This window comes from Mustela nivalis (genome assembly GCF_964662115.1).
Source record: "Mustela nivalis genome assembly, chromosome: 9".
Classification (NCBI taxonomy): Eukaryota; Metazoa; Chordata; class Mammalia; order Carnivora; family Mustelidae; genus Mustela; species Mustela nivalis.
In genome coordinates, this window is record NC_139028.1 from 115362731 (window position 1) to 115371067 (window position 8337).

Here is an 8337-nt window from a genome sequence, read left to right on the forward strand (position 1 = left end):
CTCCCGGGGAAGCAATGGTGGTGGTAGAGGTTTTGCCAGCTGTGACCCTTGGCCAGTGATTTCTGGGGGGGTCTTCCTGTCCCTCACCCCCTCAGGCCCAGGGTCAGGCGATTCCAGCATGTCCTGATTTCCAAACACCCTGGGGCAGGGGGACTGCCCGCCTGTGGCTCTCCCAGCTCCTGCAGACGGAAGCCCCGGTGCTCACCTTCCGTGTCTCTCTGCAGGACTCTGGCTTGAGACAGGGCCTGGTAAGAACGATGTTCAAGGAAGTGGTTGGGGTCTCTCGATTTTGAACAGAAGAAAAGGGTCCTAAGCCAGTTTTGTGGGTCTGTGGGGTTTGTGGCTTTTTAAAGACTTTATTTGTTTGAGAGAGAGTGAGCACAAACAGGGAGAGGGGCAGTGTGGCAAGAAGGAGTAGACTCCCCGCTGAGCAGAGAGCGTGGCACGGGACTCGATTCCAGGACCCTGAGGACGGGGCTCGGGTCATGACCTGAGCCGAAGGCAGACGCTTAACTGACTGAGCCACTCAGGCACCCCAGGTTGTGGTTTTGAGACGAGTCTTAGTCTCTAACATCGAGTGGTGAGGTCTGCCTCACGCCTTGCCAGGAGAAATCAGGACAACACGTGGAAAATCCGAGCCCACGCAGTGCCTGCACTTGGGGGACAGCTGACAGTTAGTTGCTGTAACTATCCTCCTCCCCACTTGGCAGATGACAAGAGTGAGCTCGAGGTGCTGGCGGCGTTTCGGTGGGTGACCCAGCCAGGAGGTGGCAGGGCGTGGGTCCAAACACAGGAGGGAGAGGGCCCGGCTGCTCACTCAGCTCTCGCTGAGCCTCAGGCCCTGAAACAAGTCTGCTGTGGCCCCGGTCCCGAGGGACAGGGCAGCAGGATGAAGGGGAGGGGGTGTCAACGTGTCTTCACTTTCCTGAGGCTGCCACGTGGAACAGTGAGGGGCCGTGGCCCAGGCCTGTCACCTTGTCTCACCCGGGGCCCTGCCAGCCGGGGTGCATTGCAAGGCAGGGGCCAAAGGCTACTGTTGACAGAAGCTCTGAGAAGGGCAGGGCCCAAAACCAAGTTCCACGACACTTCCTCCGGGAAGCCTTCCCTGCTGGGCTGGCCAGCCTTCCAGGAGGCCTCCCCCCGTGTCCACTCCTCCGTGTTCCCCAACTGAAGTGCATCTCCCTGTCAGACTATGGACCCCCCTCCCACAGGGTGGGAAGCAGGAATTCCCTGGTGGCCAGTGTGTGCCCGGTATAGATCATGGCACAGAGTGGGTGCTCAGCAAACAGCCGTCGAATGAATGAGTGAAGAAATGACCGAGTGCGTGGAAGCCCCGACCGCACTGGGAGGCGAGGGGGCGCAGCTTCAGAACGGGGGAGCACTGGGCTCAAACCTTCCTGGGGCAGGTAGGCCGGCATGTGGGGGTAGGGCTGCCCCCCTGGGTCCCTTGTCTCCAACTGGGCACCCTGCAATCTCCCCTCCACCCCCACTCTGTCTCGTTCCTTCTCGCCGTGCCCCATGAACACTCGTGCCTCCAGCTTTGGTCCCTGTCAGAACATGCCTTCCCTCCTCGTCCACAGGGGAAATGGTCAGCCTCGAGGAGACATTTAGGGCTGTGCCTGCTCTGCGCCTGCCCAGCACACACCCTGGCTGGACCTGAGGGACCCCCCCCCACCTTGAGGCTGCGTGGGAACCCCTGGAAGCAGCAGTATCTGTCCCGCCAGGTAGGCTGGCGGGGCCAGCCTGGGGACAGTGCGTTCCTTCCTGGCTGGTCCACCACCCTTGCCTGGCATGAAGGCTATGACAGCGGCAGCTGCCCACACCCACGTGTCCCTTGGCCACCAGCCCGCCCCATCTCAGACCTTGGGCCATGTCCCAGGGATCCAATGTGGAGCAAAAGTTCTGCTCCCGCCTCCTGGCCCTTTCTCTGCTGGGAGTCCTGGGACAGGATGAAGGGGTCCTGGGGCTCAGGTTGGCACAGCCATTTTGCCTAGTGTGGCCTCCTGAGCTCCCCAAGTCACTGGGGGGAGGAGAGGGTGGCCCAGGTGCTCCCATGGCTGGTGGCAGCCTAAGGCTCTGGCTTTTGGTGATGACCTGAACCCTGCCCAGCTGACCAAAGGGGACAAGAGGCTGGAGCGCATTTGGTTTTCTTTCTCCAGGGAGGAAGCCCCTTCCCCATCAGCCTGTGGCTTGCCCGGGCCTTCCTGGGCTGACACTGTCAGGCCCTCGGGACTGAGGAATCAGAACTGAGCCGAGAGGAGATCGGAGAGCAGTGGGGCCTCCGGGAGGATCATGGAGCTGACATCTGCCAGAGGTCCCAGGGCTCAGAAGTTGCCGCTCAGGTGAAGGTGGGACCGAGCGAGGGTCCAGACGGAGGGAACAGGAAAGACTTCCTAACCCAGGTGAGCCCCAGGGTACCCGCCAGCCTTACCTCCCACCGTGAAGCCATAACCCACCAGACCCTCGCAGGGGTCCCTAGGAACTAGCCCAGGGTGGTGGAGTCCTGGGGACTGACTCTGTGACGTTGGTGACACTGTCCGGCTCCGGGCCTCGGGCTCCTCCTCCCTCCCAGGAACAGCAGTGAGGATCCCAGCCTGCCAGGCTTCGGTGTTCCCAAAGATGCAAGAGACACACTCACCGCCTTCCCCTGGCGCCTCCAGGGCAAGGATGGACTCTCCCTCTCTGGGGGGAGGAAGGGCAGACAGGTGGTGGTCTGGCCCTGGCCAGGGTCTGTCTTATTGCTGGCTCCCTGCCAGCAGCTCCAGGGGCTGAAGGGAGTTGAACATGAACCGCTTTGGTGAGGGCCTCCAATGGTCAAAGGGCAGCAACCTCCTGGGCCTGGCTGCCAGGCAATTAATGTATTAATTTATATTTTTGGAAATCATAAGCAAGTCAAAGTAACAATCACTGAAGCCTCTGTACAGAGGTCCTCCCGCAGAGCTGCCCCAGTTTTAAGATGAAACAGTGTTGCACTTTAAGATGAACTAACTTGCAGGATCCTCCCCAAAGGCAAAAAATATATACGTATTTATATATTGCTTCCGTCTGCACTTTTCTTGGACTAAAAGCATATGTAGCAATGCTCTACTTTATTTATTTATTTTTAAAAGATTTTATTTATTTGACACAGAGAGAGAGATCACAAGTCGGCAGAGAGGCAGGCAGAGAGAGAGGAGGAAGCGGGCTCCCCGCTGAGCAGAGAGCCCCACGGGGGCTGGACCCCGGGACCCTGAGATCATGACTTGAGCCGAAGGCAGAGGCTTAACCCACTGAGCCAGCCAGGCATCCCGCAAAGCTCTACTTTAAAAATGAACTGTGCAGGGCACAGTAACATGGTCAAGTGCCTGTGTTTGTTTTTATTTTGTCCTTCGGCCAGACTGTCGAGAATGTCCTGGGTGTGGGCGAGCTCCAGCCACGCCTGAGAACGGAACTCGTACCTGTCTCGGATCCAGGGCAAAGGACCAAAGGCGACAGCTCCAGGATGAGCAGGGCGGGTCTCTCAGAGGCAGTGGCTGAGGTCAGATGGTGATGGGTGTTCGAGACCCACTGGATGAAGTCCAGGCAGGAGGCACGTCATCGGATGCCTCGTCCGCGCGTCCCCCGGCCCGGCCTGCCTTGCCTCCGCTCTGCAGCTTCCGTGGCGCAGCCGCCAGCGGCCTTCCTTCTCCCCGGATCTTCTCTCCTGCTTCGGCCGTTGTGCTTTGGCTCCATCCTCCCCCAGCGGCCTGGCTTTCCCGGGAGGAGGTTGTGGAGGTTGCTAAGAGGCCTGAGCAGCACCTGCCTGTGTTGGAATCCAGGCGGGATGCCTTCCACTGCCAGCAGGGGGGCTCAGGCTGTCCCTGCTGCCAGGGGTTCCGACCCCTCTCTGTCCCTCTGGCCTCTGGCCTAGGGTGCCTGGGCCACTGTTGGGGCCGGGAGGAGGGTTGGGGAGCCCAGGTGGGGCTCACTGGGCGAAGCCAGAGAAACAGCACGCACAGCCTCTGGAATTAGATCCCAGAAACTGAAAGCGACCCATGGTGGCTGACCTCCCACCGTGGGCCACACCGTGCCCGGACACCCGTTTGCTGTTTCATCTGCTCCTCAGTGAGGTGGGCACGCACGGCTGTTTCCATTTCACAGAACAGGGAGCCAAGGCTGCCCAGTTAGGAAGTGGTGTGGACTGAGCTTCCCCTGAGGGTGCCTGGCCCTTCCTCCTAACCCAGTGAGTCCCCGTCTCCCTCCCAATGTCCTCAGGGCCACCTGGCCCCTCCAGGCCCTTTGAATCTTCTGGACTGGCCACTCTGAACTTCTCGGCATTCTTCCAGAGCACATCCTGTCCTTCCTTGTCTCCAGGACTCCTCCGGTCTGCTGCCTCTCCGCCCCCTGGGCTTACTGAACTATTCATACCAGGGTCTCTGGACACTTCTTCGTCTCTCCTCTCCCCGCTCTGCATTGGACCCTGCCTGCCTCGATTCCCCAGCAGCAGTGGCGCCTCCTGGGCACCCCCTCAGGGTTTCTCACTTCCTCCCATCCCGGCCTGTGTCCCACTTTCTGCCAATGTATGCACCTGCCACTCGTGGCTCCGGGAGAGCCAGTCCCGGAACCCCGTGCCTTTTGAGCGCCCTGAGTGAGAAGGTTGGCAAGGGAGCAGACACCTCCCGAAAGGCCCCTGCGGAAGGAGGGGAGGCATGGGGAAGGAGGAGTGTGCTCTGGGAACGGAGGAGGCCCAGCGTGGCGGACAGAGGCATTGGCCAGAGGAAGAAAGAACTGGAAACCTTGATGTTCGTCCACCATGTCCCAGTGGAGCCTGGTTCTAGGGGCCCAGCGATTTGAAGCTGGAATGGAAAAGACTGTGATTGGAGGCTGGTGGTGCAGGGGTTAACCGGAGAGGGTAAAGGTCAGAGGCCCGGAGGAAGCCCACGAGCACACAGACCTGACGGGGCCCCAGGCAGAGGCTCAGGCTCCTGTCACTCCTGAACAACTGCATAGTCAGTGCGAGGTAAGCCCTGCTTACCTCGAGGTGAGAAAACAGAGACCAGAGAGGAACCGCAGGGGAGGGCAGCAGGACCCACAGCGCTGGGCCCCCAGGGCCCCGGCCTGAGCACTGCCTGGAGTGGGTCTGGGCCACTTGGAGGCTGCTCAGGCCGCCTGTCACTCCCCCTTCCTACCCCAGGATAAATGTGGTTTCACTGGCAAGAGGAGGAAATAAATGTCTTTCTGTTTGGTTTGTGGGAGTGTGACCTCCAACCTGCCAGAGGCTGGGGGAGAGATTAGCAGCCGCTCCCCATCCGCATCGGACTCCCCGCCCCACCTGCAGGTGTAAGAAATCACAACACGTGGGGGCGGGGGCGGGGCGGCTGGCGGTGCAGGAGGGTTCTCGCTCCCTGGACTCGTCACTCTAGCTTCCAAAGTGTGTCCCCCTCCTCCTGTGTGCCTGGCTACGTTTGCGTGAGGTCATTGTCGAGATGGAGTCAGCCGCTCACCAGGCTGGAAGAAACCTTGGACTTTTTCCTGGAGGTCTTCGGGCCTCCTCTGGCTCGACTCACTCAGCTCAAGGCCAGTCCATGAAGCACCTTACACACTTCTCAAGCGCCGGACTCTATTCGACTCGTGGGGTTAGGCCACCGTGCTGATCTGCATGATAACCTCCGGGCAAAGTTCCCCTGGCCCCGTGTAACTGCATGGTAAGGAGGGCAAAAGACCATTTGTCATCGCGGAACTTTCCAGAGTTAACCTGGGAAGCCGGGGCCTTGCGACATGGGCTGGCCCAGTGACCCTTGGCTCTGGAACTCTTGCTAGTGCTCTCCAGGCATGCATCCAAAAGCACCCAGGACCTTGGAGCTGGGTCTGGCCCTGCGACCTGGCCAGGTCTGGGCAGGTCTGGCCCTGCGACCTGTGGCTCCAAGCAGGCTGACTCATTCACTGAAACAAAATTTCTGAGCATTTGCTCACCTCCCTTTCAGCAAGGCGCCCCCGACCCTGAGCAGGGGACCTCCCCGTGTTTCTCCCCTGCAGGCTGCTTCCAGCTAGTGGTTCCCAGGACTCACAGGAAAGGGTGTCAGCTGTCATCTTGAGTGACCTTGGTTCTGCCCAATGTCTTGGTCTCCCAGAACCAGGACACTCTCTCTCAGGCCCCATCAGCGTCTTTGCCATCAGTTAAAGGCAGTCCCTCCGAAGCTCTGAGGGCCCGCTCTGGACACAACCTCCTCCCCTCCCACTAGCTTGTCCGTTCTCTGGCCACAGGTGCATCTCCAGGCCTCGGGTGACTGTACTGTCCCTGACTAGGGGCCCACTCAGGCCATAGACTCTTCTTCTCTTCCTTAACTGGTACACTCTCCGGGACTCTTCATTCAAGCCCTCTCCTGCCCCACCCCCCCAGCCCTCTATCCTGCCGTGGTCTGCCCCCAACCCCCACCCCACCGCCACCTGGGTGAGAGTCTCACACCAGGGTTGAGAAGTGCTGTGCCCCTCTGCCTTGGCTCCAGGGGTGTCTAGAACACAGTCCAGTACCTAGAAAGTAATTGGTAAATGTTTCCATAATGAATTGAGCTGCGTTTGGAGAGTTGGCTTGCTTTTCCTTTCTCGACTTTGGATCTCCTTCTTGCTCCTGAAGCTCTGAGGGCCCTCGCCTCCTGTTTTCAGACAAAACAGAAACTTTCATTGCCGGAACTGGCCCCCCCACAGCTCCGCCTCGTTCCTCTTGTTACCAAGGAAGACTGACCCAGACTAAGGCCAGCCCGCCTCCCCCAGACTCTGAATAACTCCCCCACCTTCCCTTTTGTGAACTCATCCCCCGTGGAAGTTTCTCATCTCACTGTGCTTGTCCCTCATTAACCACACAAACCCCCGCCTTAAGGCCACCTGCCCTCCCAGCTGCTTCTGCTCTCCCCACCGGCCCGGCTCCTCCGGGAAGCCCCTGTTGCCCTCTTCTAGGTCCTGGTGGGGGGAGGGGCCGGGCGCTCTGGTCCCCTCTCCTAGGTCCCTGTCACCTGCTCCCAGGGTTTTAATTAATTACACCTCTTGCCTCCCCCGCACTAATACAGACTAGGTGCTCAAGGAGTATTAAAGAAATGCAGCCTTACTCTAGGTCACTTGGGATGGCGCTGGCCAGGGTCTCAGACTGGCCGGCCACGTGCACATCCCCTGCCAGCCTTCTGGTGTGTGAGTGGCCCCACGGTGGAGCAGACTCAGTTGGGGGGAGGGGTACCCCCAAAAGAGAGAAGTCTTGATCGACTGAACTTAGCAGAAAAACTCACGCATTTGACAAGGAGAACAGGATCTGGGAACGGACAAATTTTCTTTCAAAGACTGTGACCCAAGTCACCACAGGAGGCTGCAGGCCATCTTGGGGCCCCCAGATCGGAAGCTTTGCCAACAGTTTCCGTGAACACAAACCTGATGCCCTGGGAGGTGCAGTAACGGGGGGCGGGGGTGGGCCTGGTGGAAGGCCCCGTTCTCAACCCTGCCCATCCACATGCCCTGCCGCTTCCGAAGGACTCAAAATCGCTTTTCCAAAGGGCCTGCCCACTAGTGAATGCAAGCAGTGCCCACCCTCTTGACCTCGGGGAGGGAGTCGCTGGAGACTGCGTCACCCTCGCAGGCCAGGGCCTCGCTTACTGGAACCCTGGGGTTACCAAAGCGCCTCTGGGCTTGGAAGCAAGCATGACTGGGTGTGTGCCAGTACAAGAGCTGGCCCTTGAGGGACGAAACCACACAGGGCTCCGGGCAGCATGCTGCAAGCTAGCTGCCACCGGGTAGTGGGCGGGAATGAAGCCGGCTGAGGCAGCAGTTTCAATGGGGACATCAGCGCTCCCCGGTCCATGCTGCGTCACCCCACCCTGCCTGCCTCGGGCATCCACGGGGACTTCACGGTGCTGCAGAGAGGCTTTTTTTTGGGGGGGGGGGGCTGGCAGCTCGCCCAGGGCCCCTCAGATGCAGCAGGGCTGGACCAACTCCTGCCCCCCGACTCCTAAGCCAGGCCCACGTCTCCCCTCAATCGAGTTGTAACTAGGACGACAGAGGACCCATGCCACCCGATAGGCCGGTTTTGTCCATTCAGAGAGGGCAGAAACCCAGCCCTTGGGAGTTGCGCAGTGTGGGGTCGGAGGGCGGGGGGGTTGGAGGGGAGCCTCCCCAGGAGACAAGGACTGCTTTCCCGTCTTTTCAACAAAAGGAGCGGCACCGGAAGCAAATGGGAGGCCGGGACATAGGCAGCGGCTCAGTTCGGCTAACTCTAACTCGCAGATGCTGGAAAGCTTGTAGACTTTCCACTTGACAAATCCTACTTGAAACGGAAGCCTTGTGCTGAAAGGCACCCCTTAGATCCTTTCTTCTCAGACACAGCGAACACTGGCCAGA